The 24775-nt window shown below is 34.3% G+C and overlaps 1 protein-coding gene across 1 annotated transcript in view; it reads right to left on the bottom strand.

Annotated features, from left to right (window-relative positions):
• Positions 1-22938, bottom strand: part of LOC134847776 (2-(trimethylamino)ethylphosphonate dioxygenase-like) — a 188396-nt gene extending 165458 nt beyond the window's left edge. Inside the window, exon 1 of the mRNA XM_063864993.1 lies at positions 22868-22938. The gene's annotated coding sequence lies outside the window, so the exon portion shown is untranslated. The remainder of the gene's footprint in view (positions 1-22867) is intronic.
• Positions 22939-24775: the final 1837 nt, after the last annotated feature.

The raw sequence follows: 24775 nt of genomic DNA, 5'->3' as shown, positions 1-24775 counted from the left end.
TCTTACAACCAGATATATTTGCACCAAATACTCAAGAATATCGTAGACAAGGAATACAGAAAACACGTACAAATCATAGAAATTTTTCTCCACAACCAATAGATGCACAACATCAACAACCAATTCACCAACAAAATCTAATTAATACACAATCTTTTCAACCAATTCAACAACAAAATCCAATGACTGCACACTCGTATCAACCATCACAAATGCAAAATGAAATACCACTCCCATATTATCTCCAACAACATGAAATAACAAGAAACCAACTTTCAAATTTTTCGCAAATGCCAAATGCAGCAGAATCATTACAAATGACAATGAATCCATACCTTATGGGTGGATCATCGATAACATCAAATAAACCTTTAATGGTCTTCACAGGAACAGACCCTGAATACTCTGTAGAAGATTACTTAAATGCAGTAACAGCAAATTTGATTTTAAACATAGGACCTGAACCAATTAACACGCCACTACATCAAAACTGGATACATCGACGCACAGCGTTGATACAAACAACCTTAGATGGCGCAGCCCAAAAATGGTTTTCAGTACTACCTCTAGAAATAAAATCAAACTGGAAAAGATTTACACAAGAATTTTCAAAAATGTTTGACTCCGAAAGAAACAAACAACAACAAAGAGTTTTATGTAATGAAATTCGTAGATTACCAAACGAAACCATCAAGCAAATAGCAGTACGAATCGAAACACTAGTTCGAAAAGCATACTCACTAAATACACATGACTATAAAAACACAAAGATGACAGAAATCTTAATGATGACCTTAACACCACAATTAAGGAAAATAGCAATAAAAAAGAGAGCATCCCATCCTTCTTCAATTCGAGAACCCGATTTAGATTTTAGAAAACTAGTAGACAAACTAGAACAAGCAGAAATCACGATGAAACTAGAAGAAACGGAAAATCTGAAATTACAATACGTTAACAGAATTGAAACGACTCCCACTAATATTAATAATATACAGGAATCAGAAACAGACCTCGTTGAAAAAATCACTGAAATACTCAATATTTACGAAAAGAACCCAAACTTTAAAGGCAAACCATCTTTCAAAAAATGGTGTAATTATTGCCGACGATACGGACACAGTATTTCCGAATGTAGACAAAAACAGCAAGACAATCAAAATAAACCTCAGAAATATAAAGAACCAAATAAATCATTCTATCAATACATGAAGAAAGATCAAAATCTACCGAACAAAACAGTCCACAGCAACAACAGTTCAGGAAAACCACTCCCGAACAATACAAATTATACAAGAAATCAATCACCATATAACTCAAGTTATAGAGGAAGATCACCAGAACGAAGAAACACGTATAATTCATCACAAAATCACTACAATAGACCAAATAGTCGAAATAACTACTCCAGATCAAATTCAAATACACAACGATTTGTTTCTAGATCTAATTCCCAATCAAGAAATAAGTACTATCCAAACAACCAATCACGAAATTCATCATACAATAGAAATAGAAACTACTCCTATAATCGAAATAGAAGTTATTCAAACAACCGAAACCAGAATTATCCGAACAATCGATCAAGGAATAACTCATATAATAGATCGAACTATAACAGACCAAACAATAATTACCAAAACAGATCGCGAAATAATTCACAAAATCGACACCCAAGTTATAATAATCGTTATAGAAATTATTCCCAATCACCACACCGGAATAATAATCACTATAATAACTCTAATAATCGCCACAGAAGCAGTACACCTAAACATCAAAGACAAATCAATCAAGTACAAGCTAACCCAGAAACAACATCAGACCCTCCAGGTATTGATGACACAGTAACTGATACGTTACAACTCAATCAAATAAACTGTACATCATCAGATTCAGAAAGTGATACTGAAAACACTCTTGCTATCAATATGATAAAAGTCGAAAATGACTATGAATCTGTCATATATGAACAACCCTTTCCATCACATATATATGAAAATCAATCAGAATTTCTTCAAAATAATTACACTACACCCATAAATTCCACACCAACAACGCAAGAAACAAATGCAAAAAATACTACAGAACAACCCAATCAAAATGTCAAAACAAAATGCTTGAATACAAACCACATCTACCAGAATATACAAAAAGAACAACCCAAAGAAAAAATTTGGACAATACCATTTCTCTTAGAAAGCCCAAGAAACAAAGAATTTCAACCACCAGACCTTGAAATAGATTTTTTAATTGATTCAGGAGCAGAATCAAACATAATAAACATTCCCACATGGAATGAAATAAAAACTTTACATCCGAAACTAACACCTCTTGAAACCTCCAGTAAGCTAGCAACAGCACAAGGATCAACATTGATAAACTACGGAAAAATCCAATTATTTCTCCTCCCTACCAGAACAATGGAGCAAAGCAAAATTCTAAACAAGCCATTTAAACAAATATTTCATATCACTGATATTAAATATAATATCATTGGAATACCATTTATTTCGAAGTATATACCAACAATTAACATCCTAAATAGTAAAATATTAATCAAAGATAAATATACAAAAACAAAAGAAACATCCTTAACATTTTTTCAAAGATTAAATAAACAACCACCATTCTTTTCAAAATTCTACCCGATATATAACCAACAAAGAAAACACCTGAAACCACTATCAGGAAACATCTATAATTTTTCAATCAAACAAGTTCACCAATATGATAAAGAACAAAACAAACAAAAATTTTATATGTCAGATTTTGAATTCAAACCCATTCATAAATTTTTCAAAATGACAATCTCTTCAATAAAATATTTGAAAAATTCGAATTCAGATATTATTTCCTTACATGTTTATAACAACACACCTTACCAAGTAACATTACCTTTAGGACTCTTAGGATATTGTGAAACTAACGCTACAATATCACCAATACACGAAAAAGCCTATCGCGTAAATAATATACTCCAATTACTAGATATTTGCCAATCTACAATTCTTAATGAAGAATTATCTATAAATAATATAATAAGTAACGAAAACAGAAATACGGATTATTTCACAAAAACTCCATATTTCAAACCTACATTCAACATAAGTAACTACACAGCAGACCAACAAAAATTTTTAACAATGTTTAATTTCCAACATTCACAAATAACACAAGACGAATTCGAAAAGTTAGCCAAACAGCTAATTAAATATTCATCAGTCTATGCAACATCAAAATTCGATGTTGGCAAAATCAGTTCATCACTACATCTCCCATTAAAACCAGACGCAGTTTTCAAAAAACAGAGAGCAAGTAAAGTACCAATTCACTTACATGATAAAGTAAACAGATTACTCGATATTTTAGAACAGTACAATATTATATCACCAGTTAATAAAGAAGAACAACCAAAAGGCAACACATTTATCAACCCCGTTATCATTCTAGCTAAAGGAGAATCATTAAAAATCGTTCTCGACGCTAGATACCTTAATTCACTCATAGATGAATCAAAATGCAATTGGCCCATCGAACCAATACAAGTTATTTTAACAAAAATAAACGGCAAATACTTCACAACCGCCGATATGAATAGTGCATACAATCAAATGCCACTAGATGAACAATCACGACGTTTAACACAATTTGTTATCGGAAACCAACAATATGAATTCAACCGCTTATTCTATGGAATATCCATAGGACCAGCAGCATTTTCAGCTTTTATGAGCAAAATTTTTAGACCACTAATACTCAAGAAAAACGCAATCACCTATCTAGACGATGTTTTTATGCAATCACAAACAAAAGACGAAATGTTCAAAGTTTTAGAAACATATCACCAAATACTTCAGAACGAAAATCTGAAGGCCGCCCCCGATAAATCACACTTCTTTTTGACAAGAGTTAAATTCTTAGGACATAACATAGAAAGAAAAACAATCACTCCACTGAAATCACGCATTGACGCTATTCAAAAACTTCAACCACCAACAAATAAAAAGAAAATCCAAGAATTTCTTGGAATGTTAAACTTTTTAAGTAAATATGTTTATAAAATGCAATTATATCTACGACCATTTTATAACATCCTTAGACAACAAAATAACTTTGAATGGAATACAGAACATCAAGCACGATTCGAAGAAATAAAGAAACTTTTAACTGAACAAATTTCAAATACAATTCCAGACCCTGATCAACCATTTTATGCAATGTGCGATGCTTCGAACTTTGGCATCGGCGCAGCATTATTACAATCACATAATGGTACAAACAAAATGAACCTTATATCAGCAAACTCCCGATTATTCACTCAAGCAGAGCTACGACTCTCAACCCTAATGAGAGAATGTACAGCCATAATCTATACACTTACAGAATATGAATTTCTGATACTTGGATCAAAACATCCCACAGTTTTATTCACAGACCACAAACCAATCATTTTTCTTTTCACACAAAAATCTAACCCAAACCACCGAGTTTACAGATTTCAATTAATTCTAATGAAGTTTCCAAACTTACATATAGTTTGGACTGCAGGAAAAAATCTTGCATTACCAGACACCTTAAGTCGAAATACACCACCTGAATTACTTACACGAAAAACAACAGTTGAAATACCCAAAAATATAAAATTCTACCTTGCAGAAAACGAAACATCACCTCGATTAGAATGCAAATATGCAGTAAAAACTGATATTGAACAATCACAAATAAATAATTTACAACATTTCCCACTTTATTTAGATTGTCAAAATAATCATTATGAAGTTGATCTACTTGGAACATCAACTTTCAAACCAATCCCATATTCTCAATGGATAAAAAATAACACCCAACAAAAACGAACAAAACAACACCTACCTAAAAAAGACCATTTTCCACTAATTGAAAAAGAAAATTTAACTGATAAAATAAATTTATCAGGACCACAAACAAATGATTCAAAATACACAATAAATCAAGTTTTTGACCTTCACGACCCACTTGATACAATACCCTTATCTAAATTAGAAATCGAAAACATTTTTCTCCCCCCAACAGAAACAATTACAATTTCAACACTGAAACAATATCAAAACCTTGACCCAGTAATTCGACAACTGAAATCATGGCACAAATATAAAACTAAACCTATCAAAGCAGATTCAACCATTCTAGGAAACAAAACACTCCTCCGATACTTTCGTAAATTTAACAACACAACAATTAACGAAAACACAGACCTTCTAGAATACAAATTAAATGAATCTACGGTTCCCTGTCTCCCTATAAGTATGATTCTTATAGCTTTTAATATTTCACATACACAAAATATTAAAGGACACTCTGGATCAGAAAAAACATATTCAAATTTTATACAAAATTTTTACTTCCCAAATGCACCGATTTGGATAAAAGTACTATGCAATGATTGTATAGTATGTCAACTGAATAAACCTTACCCAAATCAAAAACAAATAGCACAAAAACAAGATTTTAAAGGACAAAGTTTGTACTTTAATCACCGTATCTCATTTGATACTAAAGGCCCAATTTCACCCTCATCAGAAGGAAACTCCTACATTATGGTAATTGTTGACGCATTCACACACTATGTAGCACTTAACCCAGTACCACATTGTAATGCTTATTACGCATATACAACACTTTATGAACACTGGATAGCAAAATTTGGACTACCAGAAATTTTAGTTACAGACAACGGCACAGAATTCATAAATAATGAAATTATCACACTATGTCATTTATATAACATTAAACACAAACCACGTACATCTCATGCACCTTGGACAAACGGTTTAGTCGAAGGTATGAACCGCTCACTACAAGAATATCTTAGATGTATCATCAACGGAAATGATACAAAATATACCGAATGGTCAGCAGATGTAAAATTATTTCCCTTAGCATATAATTCACAAATCACGACAACTTTAGGAATGTCACCATATGAAATGGTTTTCAACCAAAAGCCACGCAAACCAATAATGTTTACAGCAAATTCCCATAAAAACGCACAAGGTTATTGTCAACCAACTAAAGACTCAATTTGTTATAACCTACCTTTACATACACACGATGAAGATCATTTTCATCACCCACAAATTCTCAAATTAGCCTCCGGTACACACACCGAATGGATTTTAAATAGAGATAAGAAACACAATGAAATTTACCAAAAAATAACGAAAAAGTTATTACAAAGACAAAACATAAATGAACAAATCAATTCACGTTTTACACCAGCTTCCGATTTAAAAATTGGAACATTTGTTTTAATACCTAATTTTAATACTCAAAAAGGAATTTCTAAAAAATTACAACCCCTCCGAAAAGGACCCTACCAAATAATTGCAAAACCCACTGATGTCACATATAAAATTACCGACTCAAACAAAAAAGAAATCGTTCAACATCGAAACAACCTATTACCTTATTACCCAAAAGAATACGCACTCCGCGAATTAACTCAATTATATTCTTTCACAGGATTAAAAATCATTCAAAACGAACCACATCTGAAAAACACAGAACAAAATGATAACCCCACCGAAAATCAAAACACAAAACCAACCGCCACCAAAAACAATACCCAAAACCATAAAGAATCTCCAAAACTAAGAAAAAATAGAAAAATGACAGAACAAATAATACCCCAAGAAGAAATAGACAAATCAGAACATAGAAAAACAACAAGACTCCGAAATCAACCACGTAAAAACTACAAAATGTTCATCCCCCAATCTAAAATATTAAAGAAAGTAGAATTTAAAAAGTAATTTTAAGATTTTATACTTCACAATCTTGAAACCTCCGTAACATTTTTCATTTCAATTTTTCAAAATAACATGCTCACAAGTACACAATAATTCTAGTTCAAAATAGACCAATAGGATTCATCCAATCCGCCACTTTCTCTAACTCAAACTAAGATCAATTAGACGAATAATCTAGAACTCCAGGCACATCTCTAACTATAACTTTACAACCTCCAGGTCAAAAATAAGCAAACCACTCCAACTTGACAGCTAAAATAAATATCACCATAATACCGTACCCCTCCCTTATCTAATAACCCAAAGATCAACAATATTTCCCCAACTCAGACCACGAATACCCCAAAACAAATTTGATAACTTAGCCTAAAGTAACAAAATGAAGATTTTAATTAGCCTAAAGTATAAAAATCTCACCATACCCCGGATCATTTGACAAACAAAAATAAAGAAAAAGACGACCTCCCAGTCACCATGAAAATTGCCCCCAACAATTTTTTACGAAACTCAACCCACTTGTCAAAAAACTAATAAATAATTCGACCACACTAGAAAATCGCCTCAAACAGCAAAAAATATTCGACCAAGAGATCATTTCTTAAATGCTTTTCTCTCAAACAGTCGCTCAAATACTTATAAATTTTAAACATTTTTTTTCAATACTTGAAGCTTTTATAATATTTCTTTTTGATCTACTTGAATCTTTTCTAATAATCTTAATCATTTTTTGTAACATTTTTTTAATTTTCTACACAATACTCGAACTATTCCTCCAACTTTCCAAAACCCTTGAATATATCCACAGGTACGATTTTAACAACTTGTCTAAATGATACGAACAATTTTCAGTAGAACTGATATTTTTTTATTGTTTGTAATTTTCACAACATTTCTATCATCCCTCATTTTGACCATATGTAAATGTATAAAGAAAGCAATCATCACATTTGCCCTAGCAACAATTTTTCTAATTATTTTTTTTAGAAGAATATTATAATAAACATAAACCTTCCCACTAAAGTAACAATTCAAAAATCCATCAAAAATTGCTACCCAACAGTCACAGAATCAGTCTTCACCGACATCATCCCAAGATAATCCAACACCACCTTCAACTACTCAAAATCCTCAAACATCTACACGAATTTCCTTTCAAGACAATCCATACACTTTTGAAGAACAGCACGCTCGTTTATCTGAACCACTAGAACCAGTTCAACGACAAGCACCTCTAAGTGAACCAACATATAATCTTTACCCAACACTACCACAAGAACTAAGCAGAATACGAAACCTTAGTCAAAACCAAAACACAACAGAAATAAATAGACAAATTATACATCCTCGACGAAATAGAAATTTTCAAACTCCCCGAGTTCATTTTGATATACCTCAATCCCCATCACAAAACACTCCAGAAAACACCACTGGTATATTACCAGAAACCCCTACACTTCTTTCACAACGTAGCACCTCAAGCTTACCATCAGATTACTTAGGTTCAACACCAACATCTGAACAAGCACGAGAAAATCCTTTTAACCCCCCAAACCTAACATCACGACTACCATATTGGACTACACATTCATTCACACAAGGTGAACCAAATTTAGTCAACGACCCCATAGATATTTCTACGGATACAACAACATCCTCATCACTACCGGAAACATTATCACTACCATCAACACCATCAATAAGCCAATTTTCACCACTACCCTTTAACTTAAATTTTCCAAATAATCTCGACGCCAGATATCGAGAACAATCATCAATAAATATTCCTTTAAGATTAGATTGGAATACATTCACAGCACCTCCACCATTATTTGGACAACATCAAGAAAGTAACCGCCTTCATAACTGGGCACTTAATAGATTACAATATCGCCAAGATATTCACAACGATATCCGTGATCACAATATTCAAATACTCCAACAAAACAGTTTACAATTAAAGTTTGAAATCACAGTTAAATTAAACAATATTACACAACATCCCTACCCATCAAATCCACCTAACATAACAGCACAATCACTACCACCACCTTTTATAACTACTGAAGTAATATACAAATACGACAGATATACCAAAAACACAATTGGTTACATTACATTTTATAATCCATACTCAGGATTATCATACACATGTATATTCTAAAATTATTAAATTTTCTCCAACTCCTTTTTCTAGTAACCTCAAATCAAAACATAAACCCTTCCCCTCGTACAGGACCACAAGATTTATTAGTAACACATTACGATTGCGAAGAAAATGAACAAAAAACACTACACAAATATGCAATAAATCAAGTATCACATTGTGAAACAGAACCACAAGCTATAGAAACCACAGATATAATAGCAACACTCTATTCAAAAGCCCGAGCAACAACAGTTACAGGTTATAAATTCACAGCAACATTTTCCGAAAAGAAAGTACATTGTTCACAAGTCTCGAACGGAAACAAAAACCGACTTGACCATGAATCATTCTATCAAAGTAATATAGAACGTCTTTTACATCTCAATCCCGACGATTGTAAAAATGAATTACTTAGACTAAACATCACACGAAATAAAAACTCCCAAAAAAAGTTAGTAAATTTTCAAGTTTTTTCAGACTCTGTACATCAATCACAACTTGAAAGACACCAAGGACATATAAAACTAGACGAAAAATACCCGTATAACGGCGCACACGGACGATTAACCTATGACCTACATGATAAACATTGGATACCACACATTGGTATAAATAACCCATCAAACTGCAAAGCAGACACGAAAAAGAAAGGATACCAAGAAATAATGTTTTTCGATTGGAAAATACAACTCGAAAAAATACAACTCACACGAGATTTATCTGATAATACAATGATCTATCAAGGAATCCGACTACCTTGTAAAAATGATCAAGGATATTGCGACCCTACAACGAGAACACAAGCAACAATTGTTTGGTTCCCCGAAGATACATGTACAACATTTCAAGTAGCAAAAATACACGCTCGTATGATAAAATTTCACGAAAAATATTTCATACAATCAATTCCATATGAACAAGTCCATCCATCACGCAAACTAAGTTCCGATTTTAGAAACATAGACAATATAGAAAATAAATTGACACGTTTTCAAATATATCAAGAAACAGAACTTGCATGTAAATACAGGAATCCACTTCACAGAACACAATACTCTGAAATATTAGTTGAATACGAAAAAGGATTCGACATGACCACTGGAAAAGTAAAAATCGACCCATATGCCACAGGTCATCCTCTAAACGAAGGAACATCCTATATACCAGTTAATTTTGAAAAAAGCAACGGACAACCTGGTGGACATCTAAAACCTTATGACACCAGAAGCACACGCTTACAAGAATTATCACTAATGAATACTACATATTTCGGTAATATCCACTATGATATTCATTTAGATATGAAACTAGACTATACAATTAGCCGCATTTTTCAAGAAATGTCACTCTCCGAATTAGAAACACTACACCAACTATGTGAATTAGAACGAACACAAATATTACAATCACTTGCACTAGCAGTATTAAAAATACCCTACGCAGGATACTTATTATCAGGAAATAGATCAAATTTTTTAGACTACGAAGGAAACATCTTATGGTTTTATACTTGTACTAAAAAAGTATCACCACTATACGTTTTTGAAGATAAACGATGTTATAAAAGAATCCCTATCTTTTATAAGAATAAAGTACATTTCGTGGATACACTTTCACGAAGAACCTATTTCTGGGATACCGCAGTCCCATGTGGATCAGAAAATAGCCACAATGTAGTACAACTAAACCCTGATGAAAATAAATATTATCTTCTCACTCCATACCCCACATTAATGCAATCACTCAAAAAATTTTCACCAGAAAGCATTCGCGCTATTGCTCGAAACCCAAATATAGACTTACAATCAATAGGAATCTATTCAAAATCAGATATTCAACATCACATTAGAACACAACAATTCCAAGAATTATTAACACAAATGGACACTATACAAAGACAATCAATAGACCAAAATTTACGCAAACTTGCAGAAACCGCAGGATTTGCCGATATCTACACGCAAGACTATAGCGGATATTTTAAAGACATTAAAGATTATATATATCTAAACGGCGAAAAATACCGTCCCCAAGATATATCACCAATTAACATTTTTAGCTTTGTTACACTCAAGAATGAAATCCTTGATTTTCTAGGATGGCCCTACTACATCTTAGAAAAATTGACTATTTTATACGCAATGTTCAACTTTATTGGATTTCTTTTCTCACTCTTAAAAGGAATCTACAATACATGTGCTATACACACACAAGTAAACAGACAAGCAAGCGTAGCACGCATACTCTTTGCAGGATTTTTTGGAATTTTTTCCACATCTATAAGCAAAATTCTTTTAGACGCACAAATAAAAGAATATAACACAAAAATAACAACACGACAAAATACATACAACGAAGAACATAACAATGTCGACACACAGCCAACGGCACCACAATTACCACCCCTACCAAATAACCATCCACTATCCCTAGTCCCACGAAATTTTCGAAATTTAGCCATCACACATAATCCAAATTTTAGACTCACCACATCACAAAGTCCCGTCCAACATATAATAACACATCAATCACAAGATGATAATACTTATGAACAAATTATTGAACAACCACATACCACCGCTTTTCAATCTCAAAATAATAATTTTTTTAGCCCACGATGAGCCGCCAACTTGGATCACTCCATCGATCAAATTCCCATCCAACCAACCTTACCTCTTCAATCCCAATAATACCACTTTTCGCTTTTCCGCCACCCGATTTTCCATCTAGCAATGTAACATCAGGCATGAATTCCGACACTAACTCACATATTTCAGTTTTATACTCCATTTCACAGCTAAATAACCCGAATATTGAAACCCCCGATGAATTTGCCGACTCAGAACCATCTCCATCCAATAATTTTCATAACCCTTCTCATTTTTCTCAACCTCCTTTTCAACCCATATTGTCAAATCACCCTGACCCAATCACTCCCACACCCTCTTATGCTTCCCAAGTTACCCCAACCTATTCCTCATACCATTCTGACCAATCATCTCCAGACACCCCCCGAATCTCCCCAGAGCTAGACAATTTTATTACCCTCCAACAACAACCCTACCACCTTAACACCCCGACCATAAACCAAATCTCCTCCACTACAAATTCATCCAATCCCCCTACACCCTCTTCAAATTATACTGAATCATTAGCACCATCATCCACATCAACTGAATCCTCACTCAACACTAATAGAGCTTACCGCACTTTTAAAAGAAAGTTCCCCAACCATCCTTTCCCAGCAAAACCAGGAACAGCCCGTGAATACATCAACCACCCCCAGCATACTAACACTAAAGAATTTTTAGCTATCACTTTACCCTCATTTCCACAATACACCTTAAACACCCCTCATGACGCTAACGAAACACGCAACTTTGTAGACGAATACGTTTTAATGCCCACTCTCTCTTGGACCTCATACTATCATTTCACTAACCCTCTTTGCTTACCTTTAACCAACACTTCCATCGATATAGACCGAAACAAAGATATGCTATATCGACTAACTACACCACTCACCGCTAGACAGTTTACTTACGTAGGATATAAAAAATCACTAAAAATACACACTGCACCTAGAGCTAATGAATATACACTAGAATACTACGATCACAACATCATCAGAGCTAACCAAGATCAATTCTTAGACGACGATCGCTTCGCTAATCCACAAATCACCGAGAAATTTTTCATCAAGACACCATATGTATTTACACTAAACATCTTCGACCGAAAGTTTGATCACATTATTTCAGAAGCACTAACAAACACACAAGCATACGAAAGTTTTAAAGAACGCTTCCAAATCTTTTCACTAACCTTTCATTTCCTTGCACCACACGAAAGAGATTTACACTGCTCACACGATATTATGTTGCGCACTAAACAAACACATACATACAGTTACTATCGTTTCATCCAAAATCACTTTGACCTCCACACACCCTCTAGACAACCACACCATCGTTTCCAATTCATCAATTCAAAATACACTTCACCGTATTTCCTAAATTTCACATATTGTATTAAAGACACTAACCTCCATGGTATTCTTCGTAATTATGACCCCATAACCCAAATGTATATTTTCTGCCCCATCACCAAGACCTTCAACGCCGAAGAATCCCGACCCTTCCTTATCCCGCACGAGTTTGTACAGCCTATAGAAATCCCAATTTTAGAATTCATCCACAACACTAAATTTAACCACAAATTATATAACTTAATCCAAAACACACCTTATGAGTTTGCAGTAGGCACTGAAGAACTAACCACTATTAAGGCACTTCAATTGCTTTGGCCACTGCTTCAAACTAAAAATATCATCCGCATCTTAGCTAAACTACTAACAACTTCAGAACTAATTCACGACATCTTCCCCCACGGTTTTTTCCCCGACGACTAACAGGTAAGTATGAATTAAATAAATATTACTAACTAATTAAAATATTAAAAAACTCACCATACTTTATTCATGTTTTCTTTAGATTTTTAGCCTTCATCCTCGATCATCTGAAAAACTCACAAAAGAAAAATAAAAAATAGCAAACTTCTTCAAAACTGTTTAAGACCCTATTAAACTTTTGCACCAACAATTAAATAAATATAATACCAATGCAGTAAATTAATTTATAATATTTTCCCCCAAAAGCAGTAAATCTACATATGATGAAAATTTGTATCTTAAAATTCCCCCATAACTAGCAGTAAATTTCCAAATTCTATGCAGTAAATTAATAAAACGCAATTGCAGTACTAACCTTTTGATATTTTCATTCATTCACACAGAAATTCTATCCACACTCGCACAGCTCGCCCACGAAGAATTGTTTAAAATAATGAATTTCAGTTTCAAGTTTTCACACTCAACAACTCTAACATATAATAACATGTTTCAAACTTTCCTTTAACCCGGTTGGAAAGGAATCATATACTAAACAAAACTAACCAACGCAGCTTACTAAATACCACAAATCATAGAATAACAGCATGACTAAGAAAAGGAAACCAACGGTACCCAAACCGGATTAACCCAGTTTAAAACTGGATAATTTATTCTTTTGAAGACTATTACAAAGTCTTAGAAAGAAATAATAAAACACAAAAAAGTCGAAAGACAAACCCATACCACAAACAATTTGTTTTTTAGAAAAAGTACATAACCAACAAGACATAAGTAAAACCACAACAAACCCAACATAAAACGTTGTCACATAACAGGACCCCTCACAAAAACCGCATGAAATTATACTCCCACACCTGGCCTAACCCACCAGGAAAGGACGTCCTGAGCATGCTCTATAGCCGGCCTAACCCACCGCGCTACATCCACGCTTTGTGACCACACCTTTATTTTTAATAAGAGCTACTCAAGGGTGAGTAACTCTTCAAAATAACCGAACTAAAACAAAAAGCTTTTGTGAAAACAACTAACTAAAATCATAATTAAAAAATACTAAACTAATAAAAGTTTTATAAAATGTAAAATCACATGATGCAATATATAGATCAGAATACAACACCAAAGACGAACATCAAAAGACAAGACGACCCCGCTACACTCGAGAGAGAATGACCAACTACAATCGATATGCCGCTCACAATCACAACTCAAAGGATTTAGAGTACGACTTGACTTCGCAGAAAAGGACTTCATTGAACTAGACCAATGACCACCTCGATGTTCAAGTATACGTACAGATCCGAGTAACCAGGCATCCCCTCCACGCACAATCTCCACGCCATTCCCAAGCTAGATCAAACACAAAAGAAGTTCTCTCCGAAGAACAGAAAAACCTGACATAGCCAACCATTCTGAAATCAGAATTGATGCTGTTGCAGAGACTCAGTCGTTGTCACAAGAAGAACACAACGTCTTATGTCCTTAACTCCAGCTCCCTGGAACTTCCTTAACAAAAAGGAAACAAAAGAAAAATGATGTTCGCCAAATACCAACGTCCATCATCCATCCTTGAATTACAGAAGAACTGTTCTAAAAAACTCTGTAAAACCCGGATGGGTGGAACCTGATCTAAACTATATTTTATGATTGGATAAATTAAATGTTTTACCAATGTAAAGTATTTAATATTAACCAATCATGATCCATCTAACTAACAACCTACTTATTTGTAAGTGCTGAAGTTACTTGTAATTTCAGCACCAGAGAGATTTGAATTTAACTTAGAAATTAGTTGGACTCTCCCGAGCACTTCAGCAGCCGCAATAAACCAGTATACCCTAGATCTATTGAGCCTAGCAGAGACTAGTTAAACAACCTGAGACTAGATAGTATAAGAGTAAGATTAGGATCGGTATTAGACTAAGAAGTTGCACGAATCTATCCGGCCGAAAATAAGATAGCGTGACGAGCAGACGGTGTACCCTATCCGAAATTACTCTATGAGTTATACACCCCAGTCCTAACTCACCTTTAAAGCTGAAGAAAAAAATTGGCCTCAAAAACATCAATTAAATCATTGAAAAAAAATGAAACAAACAATTTTGTATCCGCAAGCTATGTTAAATACAAATAGATGCAGTATGCATCTCGTATTGTATTATTCGGACCATATTTCGGGGAACTCAATTCAAATTACCATGGTTTAATTCACCGCTTATGCGTGCTATAAGAACTCATATCGCGAGTCACTTTTACCAAATCGAAACAGCAATAAATTTTAAAAAAAACTTACATCACATGTGTAAATAAAAAGCAAATGAATATAGGCTATAAATATATAAAGTTAAACTAACCAAAGTCAGCTAGCCGAAAAAAAAAAACAACCTGATAAAACTATCTCACCCTAAGCGAATACTCAAAAAATTGGATTGCAGTTGGTGACTAAAAAAAATGAGTCAAGGTGAGTTAAAACTTTAAGTAAACTTTTTTTCTAGCGAATGAACAATTTGATACTTCTAGAAAAAACCTCAATTATAAAACTTACATTCAATTTTTAAATCGACCAATGAAAATGGGGAGAACTTCGTATTCAGGTGTTTTCGTGTTTTTTCTTCTTTTTATGTTTTCTACGCAAAACCAGGTACCAAAAATAATCATGGGAATGGGTCGAGTGATATATCTTAAAACTTTAAGTCGTAAATCGAATGAGATCAAAAGTTTTCATTGATCTTTTTTTTGAAATTTTTCATACATTTTTTTGTGTTTTTTTTTGAAATCAACTATTGTCGATCAAACTCAATTTAATAACTTTCTTCGCAGGTGTGTAGTTCTCATCACACCACGCACAAGAGACAACACTAATTTGAAAAATACTCGGCTGAAAAAAGATCTATAAAATGAAAAAAAAAAACTCGATTGAAAAAAGAGGCAATACTCATTGAAAGTTTCATAGTATGGTAAAAAGCATATTTCAATGGCGAATAAAATTCATTAGTTATTTATTCGTATAGTATTATCTATACTTACTTACTTAAGATGTCATTGCGATTTTTTTAAACTGTTTAATATAATTTTTAATCACAATCGAAAGATCTTCAGTGTGATATCCAACAAAATTTTGTGAAATCTAATTTTGTGTAAAATTACCCTTATTCAGAATTTCTTCCATATGCATGTCGGAACAGAAAAATCATTGAATAGAACTTACCATTTTGACGATTTGAGCAGTGATCTATTTTGTGTCAGTTGGACCAAAAATTAAAATGTAGAATCTGATTTATTTTTCTCTTTTTCAAATGATGGAGTCTCGTCAGAGGCCTGAGAAAAAAGACAGATGATAATTGTACGTGAAAACCAACCAGTCGGAAATTATTAAAAAACGGAAGCAAAAAATTAATTTTGAATGAGAGTTGCTTCGCCTATCTCTAAGCAGCGGCGTAGTAGATTATGCAATGTACTGATTGTGGTAACTTTGCCGTAAGTCAGCCTTAGTTAGTTATTTATTTATGAAAAAGATGAATACACTTTGATTTGAAGGAATCAAATAAAAAATGTTTTCAGGTGAAATGTGATCGCAGACAGCGTGAAGAAACAAAAAAAATGCCATCATCAAACTAAGCTTCTTTAATTAAGGGTAAAAAGATTTGGCAACGGCTCGGAATACCTTGTTTTGAGCTAAAAAAAATAGGAGGCTCTTTTTAACCCGCATTTACCCCACAAAGCAAGTTAGTTAAAACTGGAGGCTGAATGATGTTCATTGTATTCAATACCATTAAAAAGTCAATAAAATATGCCTACAATATCTCTAATTGGACAAACAAACGATCATTTAACAAAGATTTATATATCCGATAACTTGAAAGTCAAAAAATATCAATGAGCGTCACGTCAACTTTCAGTTTTAAAAATGGACTAGCAGGCCCTATGCAGCTTAAGCTGCTCCCGAAAATTTACAAAATTTATCTCTAACAGAAAAAAAGGTTAGATGCAGGGGCGGATTTAGGGGGGGGGGGGGGGGGGGACGCCCCCCCCCCCCCCTCAGGGATTCGACCCCCTGCCGACCCAAAGGGTCCCCCCTTTGATACTTTTTCGGAAATCCATTTTTGGCCGACCGACCCTAAAATTTTTCTAAAGGCGCCTTTGGCGCCAATATATACTAATTTTGAGGGGGAGCGCGCGCCAAAAAAAAACGCGATTTTTTTTGTCAAAATTTTTCAAAAAGTGCCCAAAAACGGCTTTTTGACTGTTTTTTCAAAAATTTTCCTGCGGTGCAGACAAATTTAGCCACAATAGGGGCATAACAGTGCTTTGGGAGAGCTCGAAAAATCAATTTGGTCGACCTAAAAAAAAAAGTCGTCAAAATTTTTGATTTTTTTTGAAAATCCGCCCCCCTCGAGAAAATCCTAGATCCACCCCTGGTTAGATGGATGGATGTTTAGCTGGTTTTAAGGATGGCTGGATAGTGGATGAAATAGATCAATGGATGTTTGAATCAATTAATGGACTGTTGAAAGGATGGAATGCAGGCACGATGGATAGATAGATGGGCGCATGGATGGCTAGTCGGAAGGATGGATGTCTTGAGTGACGGCTGGATCGAAGACTGCCTGGTTGGATGAATGGATGGCTTGATGCATCGATGGCTGAAATGATAAGAGGATGGATGGATGGCTAGATGTATGGATGACTGCCTGGTTGAAAGACCACATGGGTTGTTGGCTAGATATAGGACTGGCTGGATGGATAGCTAGATGAAAGGAAAGCTAGCTGAAGTGATGGCGGGATGACTGATGAATGGATCGATGACCAGGTGCATGGATGAATTGTTGTATGGATGGCTGAATGGATCGGTTGCTGGATGGAGAGAAGGCTGGTTGGATTGATGGCTAGATGGAAATGAACGGCTGAGTGAAAGCCTGATGGGATACATAAATGGCTAGAGGGATGGATGCGGGACGAAATGATATCTAGATGGATGGATTGTTAGATCGATGATGAGCGGCTGGACGGAGGACTGGCCGAATGTGTGGATGGACTGCCGGAGGATTAACGGATGGTAGAATGGCTGGTTGGATGGATTCATGGTAGTACTGAGGAGGGCAAGACAGGCGGCAGGGTCGATAAATGCGTGGATGACATTCTTGATGAACGAATACATGGCTGGTTGAACGAATGGCTGGTTGGAGTGATGGATTGCTTGAGTGGTGGCTGCTTTGATGGCTGGATGTCTGGCTGGATGCATTGCTAGATGAAGGGATCGATGGCTGAATGCAAGCATGGATGGTTCAAAGGATGAATGGATGACTGGTTGGTAAGACGGATAGATGAATAGATAGATAGCTGTTTGGATGGCTACATAGATGGATGATTTGATGAAAGGATGGCAAGACGGATGGATCACTTGATGAGTTAGCTTGATGGATGGCTGGACGGATGGCTTGCTGGATGCATGGCTACAGAGATTTGCAAATTAATTAATGATTGGCTTGCTGGCTGGACGGATGGATGGCCGGTTAGATGGATGGCTAGATAGATTGATGACTTGACGGATGGATGGCTGGATGGATGGGCCAATCAATTAAAAACTGACACAATGGCTGGTTGGATCGCTTGATGAACAAAAGGCTTGATCGATATGCTGATAGCATGACGGATTGATTGCTCGTTGGGAGGATAGCTTAACAGAGCGATGGCTTGTTGGGTGTATGGGTAGCTGATTGGATCTGATAACACTGAAAGGATCTGAGCAGTCAAAATAAGAGGCCACATCTGCAACCTCTGTGAGTAACTTCATATCACACCGCCGTAGGTTCGAAAAGTGAAAAAAAATTAAATCAGGTTTATATCGGAGGTTTAAAAATTCATAGGAACGCCAGGTCCCGGAGTATAAAGGCGTTGAGCTGTTTTTTTTGGAGGCAATACTCGCCACTCTGTGAGATTACCCTGACAGCACCAACTATAGGATTGAGATTTCCGAAATTTGTGAAGCTGTTTAAACCTATTTTTAATAAAGCTATTTTGTTTTAAAAAATATATAGAAAATTTAAGCAGTATATTTGGAGGCAAGATCTGAAACCCTGGGATTACCCTGACGGAACCCCACTATAGGTTTTGGAATTTCAAACTTTGTCACGTGTTCTAAATCTAACTTTTGAAAAAAAAATTAAAAAATAGCATAAAAACTTCATATCTCGGAAACTTAAAGGATCTGAGCCGACCGCACCCCTCTATAATAAAAAAACGACATACTTGGGAAACAAAAAAAAATAGGTATTCAGTTTTGTAGGAAAGTTTTGCAACCTAAATTCAAATTTGCTGAACTAAACGCTCAAACGCAAAAAAAAAGAAATATGTTGAAAAAAAAAGCTAGGCGAACCAAAATGTTCGAAGTTCTCGATAAACGGTAACTAGAGGCCCAGCTCAAAAAGTAGCAAATTTATATATTCAGAATTTGTTATACTAAGCCGAGATCAAATAGGTAATTTGAAAAATTGGAGTTTGCCAAAAATTTAGGTTATTTCTCTACTAAAAAAAGTGAAATGAGTGAAATTTTTAAGAAAAAGCAATCTTTGTAAATACAAACAACTTTTCTTAGAAAAAAGAAATAGTTGCCGCTTCTGTAGAAAAAAATCTTGCAACTAGTTCTTACGATTGAGCCCTTCATCTCATATTCGCATATTCGATAGGTTAATAACGTTTCAGAAAACGGTCAAAAATTCAAAAACTTGACTTTCCGAAACCAACCACTTTTTCTGCAATGAGAAAGTCGTGGCCGTTTAAGCAGAGAAGATTCCCAAAACCGGGTTTCTTGATTGAATCCGAACACTTAGTCTAATAATTAGCAGGGTGGTTTTCGAGAAAAACCAAAAAGTTTCCCAAAAACTGTCAAACAAGCAAAAAGTTGAACTTTCTACGTATCACACTTTTTGGTGTAAAAAACGGAAATGGTCGCTAAACAGAAACATTCACACAATTTGTCGTTCCGATTGATTGCAAGAACAGGATTTGGGAGGTTAGATTTCGCGAAAAGTCAAACTATTTCAAAAGATGGTACAACAAACCAAGTATTGACTTTTCCGAGGGGTCATAACTTTGCGTATAAAAAAACAATGGGCGTAGTGGAGAACAACTTGAGCGTAGACATTTAAGCAGGGAATATTCCCAGAACATTTTATCATTGAACATAGAAGTTCAGATTCAGAAGAAATTTTGAGAAAATGAAAAAAATCCAAAAATATGGGTCAAATATTCCCCCAGAGACTTTTTTGAAGGCTGTAGACAGTAGAATAAAGTAAAAAGAGACCAGAAAGACTATGCAGGCACACAGGGGAGTAAGCAATCTTTCAAACGATACGCCTTTTTTGAAACTCGGCAGAGTAGTTTTTTACCGAACTAAAATTTTTGCAAAGAGTGAAAAAAACTTTCGGAAGCTTCTCAAAAAAAGCAAAATTAAAAAACCCTATCCCTTGCATTTTCAAAACATCTGACTTTTTGAACACAAAATTTTGACCGTCAAGAAAATGCAATATAAATTGACTTATCTCATACAGCATTAGCTGAAACCATTAAAACGAAAAAAAAAGTACAAAACAAAATTGTTCAAAATCAGACTTGGTAAAATGACAAATTACAGAAACTTTATAGTAAACAAAATTTTGTATCCAAATAAAATCCACGCTTCACAAAGTAGGCCGATAAAAAGTAGTACCTGATAAAACTTAAATGATGATTAAAAAAAAGAAATTGCACCAACGGAAACTCGGCCAAAACCACAAATCCGAAAAAAATAATTATTTTTTCAAATGTAATTGAAAAAACATTAACTGAACCTATGTACTCCCCTTATTAACTATCAAATTGAGGTAGTTTTATTTGAATTTTCAAGAAAGTGAGCATGTCCTCAAATTTACCATTCCTACAAATTTGACCATTCTGTGAACAAAGTTATTTACGGGAAAAAATCTAGTACGATTGCAATACTCTTGCTTATCGCAAGGTTAACCATATTATTTTGATCTATTAAACAATGTTTGCTAACAGGCCTTTTGGAACGCTTTAATTTTTTTCTGGACACTTATTTAACGCTGTTTCGGGGCTCAAATATCTTTTTGTACAACTGAGCAATTGACCCGAGAGTTTTTGAAAGTCAAAAGAAATCATATAGAGAGGCAACTAAAACGAAAGTGTATGAGTAGTCGGCAATTAAAACAAAAAGATAAAACTCCACTTTTATTTCAAATAAAGCAATATTAGGTGAGAAACAAGTTTGAAACGCAAAATTAGTTTGGAAGGCCGATAGAACTTCGACCAAAATCATTAGGGCTGAATAAAAGCTTGAAGCAAAACCTTCACGTCACAAAATTTTATTTTTCTAAAAAAAATCATGTAATTTTTATTCTTTTAATCAGGGGTGGATCTAGAATTTTCTCGAGGGGGGGGGGGGTGCAGATTTTCAAAAGTTTTGTCGACCTTTTGTTTTAGGTCGATCAAAACCCGAGCTCTTCCAAAGCACTTAAAAGACACTGTTTTGGCCACATTTAAGACACTGTTTTGGCCACATTTTCTGCGCCTCACGAAAAATTTTAAAAAACAGGCAGAAAATGGCGTTTTTAGGCTTTCTAGGCACTTTATTGAAATGTTTTACAAAAAAAATCGCGTTTTTTCGGCGCGCGCTCTCCCCTCAAACTTAGTTAATATCGGCGTCAAAGATCTCAAATACTAAAGGCGCGCCAAAAACGCAATTTTTTGGTCAAAACCTTCCAAAAAGTGCCCAAAAAGGCATTTGTTACACTTTTTTTAAAAATTTGCCTGGGGTGCAAATTTTTTTGTCAAAATAGGGTTTTTGTAGTGCTCTGGGAGCCCTCGTAAAATCAATTTCGTCGGCTTAAAAAAAGGTCCACAAAGCTTTTTTACCCCCTGCCCTCCAGAAAATTCTAGATCCACCCCTGAGTACAGGCCAATGGTGAGTAAATTATTTTTTTTCAAAAACTCCGCTCCAAGCAGTATAAGGAGAAATTTTTCCTACAAAAATGGCGTTTTTGGTTCGCCTTAATTTAAAATTGATAGACAACTAAGTGATAAGCTAAACTTCAATTTCTTCTTTCTACAAATGAGTTTCGTAAAACAGCGCCGAGAATTAGGGCGAATTTTTTGGCATGGATCGTTCCCTAGGTTAAAAAAAGAAACAAAATAGTTAGAAGTTGTAGTAATTTCGACAAAAAAAACAAACAAGCTAATTATAGTCTCCGACTGTGAGACTAAGAAATGAGAGACAACAAGAAAAAATTAAACAAATACGAAAAACACCCCAAAGTGATTCCCTGCTTAGATACAAGAGATGTCATATGATGTGCAAGTAACTCAGAACATTCCTTCTTCAAAGTTTTCGTGTAATTATTTATTAAAATTCCGAAAACTTTTCTTAAAAAATATTAGGGCAGTTCGAACAAAGAAAACGCAATTTAAAGCGTCCGATTTCTAAATTTCCATCAGACAGTAATAAAAGCAAATTAAAAGGCTTACCTCGAAGATTAAGAAGACTATATGAAAAGAAATAGCGCGTGTCTTTGAAAAGAAGGACTTAAACCTTTGAACCCGAAATTTCCTTATCTGAATGTACCCTAAAGATGAACTTGCTTAATAAGACACTCTCCCAGAATTATTTCTTAAAGTTATTTGATTAATTGATTATAGTACGTATCAAAGTTATCCAACTGAACTTGCAATGAAATAAACTACTGCATGCATAAAACAAAAACAAATCAGTCCTTTTGGGGTCAAAACGTTCACAAGTCAATTTTTTCAGCCATAATAAATCAGAAAAAAAACATACTGGAGCAAACGTCGAATTTTAAAAAAAAGAGTGTTACTACATTCAATTTAAAGAAAAAGAAAATAGATCATAGATTTACACAGTGGTCAAGCGGAGCTTCGCAAAGCTAATTATACAGAAAAAATTATATTGATTGTAAAAAACGATCCATGCAACTTCCTTCGTGATGGGTGAAAAGAAAATGAAATGAAAAAAAACGTCATTTAATTTAGTTTATCTCAATTTCGCCAATTCACTTGAAAATTTATCCACTCGCAACTTCTTTGGTTGCATCTCAAATTATCGAAATTATCAAATTCAACGAAAAACCACAGCAGTGAAATTAGTATAGATCATGTTATTAAAATGAACAAAAAATGAAGTAACAAAAAATCTCAATTCTTCGTGTAACAAAGGTCAATTTTTATTACTGGGAAATTCCTACTAAAACATGCAAAAAACAACGTTAAACTAAAAACCCTACGAAAAGACATTATTATACAAACCCTCCCCAAGCGTTAAAAAAAGTAATTAATGCTGAAAATTACTAATGAATGCGAATGATATCAATTAGGAGGCTCATATCAAACATTATCAAAAATATTCAAAACAATACAAATAAAATAAAAACATATTTAAATATTTCAAGTCGAAATTGACGACGAATAGATATTTCAAATAGGTATTTCAAAATTTTCCATGAATCAAATATCTGTGACAGACAAAAGACAGAAAAAAATAACTGACTACGAAAACTACATATTTGCAAAACATCGTTTTTGTATGACATCTATGGACAGTTGATTATTCTCATCTATTTAAAAAACCAAAGAACCGTCACAGTAGAAGCACCAAAATTGAAAATGACAAAAAAATTCAATTCGATTTAGTTCTTATTATGAGTCAATACGCAACTTTTTCATATACGGACAGCGTCATCACATGCAGTCACAAAAGATATAAACACAACTCCGAAATGCAACCAACAGAGCTTTATTCGAAAAACAGAAAGTCAAAAATCAGCAGTAAAAAACCAACTTTAGAGTCATTATATATGCAATGATTACAACCGTAGATGGAATCTATAAGATAACTTAACTTGTCTTCATCTTTTAAAGAAAAACAGAGCAGAAACTAAAAGCCGATATGAAAACCAGTGAGCCGAAACAAATAGAAGTCTCGCTTTTTGAAAATTTCATTTAAATTAATTTCAGAAGTTCCCAGTCGTAACCTTACGCCACGTACTGAATGATTATGACCTAAGTGAAACATCAAAACAAGGATTATTTTTGAAAAATTCAACAACCCGCTGCAAACTACAATACAAAAAATTCGCCGCATTTAAGAACAAGAAAACTGATCAATTGCGTCTTTAATTATGGACTAAGCTGGTATGAGTTTACCCATAAAGATTCCAAAATAGCCTTAACAAGAAAGAACTACCTTTTCTTAGACAACTTCATTTTGAATTTAAAAAATCTACTGAGCAAATTAAACAGCAAGGAAACTATTTATAACATGTCAACAGATTAATCTTGGTGTTTTCTCTCTTTGTCTTTCCTTCGTAGAAAAGCTCGTACCGTTTTGAGTTTCTTTGAATTTTAGCAATACTGATGAAA

This window comes from Symsagittifera roscoffensis, chromosome 6 (genome assembly GCF_963678635.1).
Source record: "Symsagittifera roscoffensis chromosome 6, txSymRosc1.1, whole genome shotgun sequence".
Classification (NCBI taxonomy): Eukaryota; Metazoa; Xenacoelomorpha; order Acoela; family Convolutidae; genus Symsagittifera; species Symsagittifera roscoffensis.
Note: the sequence above shows the minus strand (reverse complement) of the source record. Positions and strands in the feature narration are given on the sequence as shown.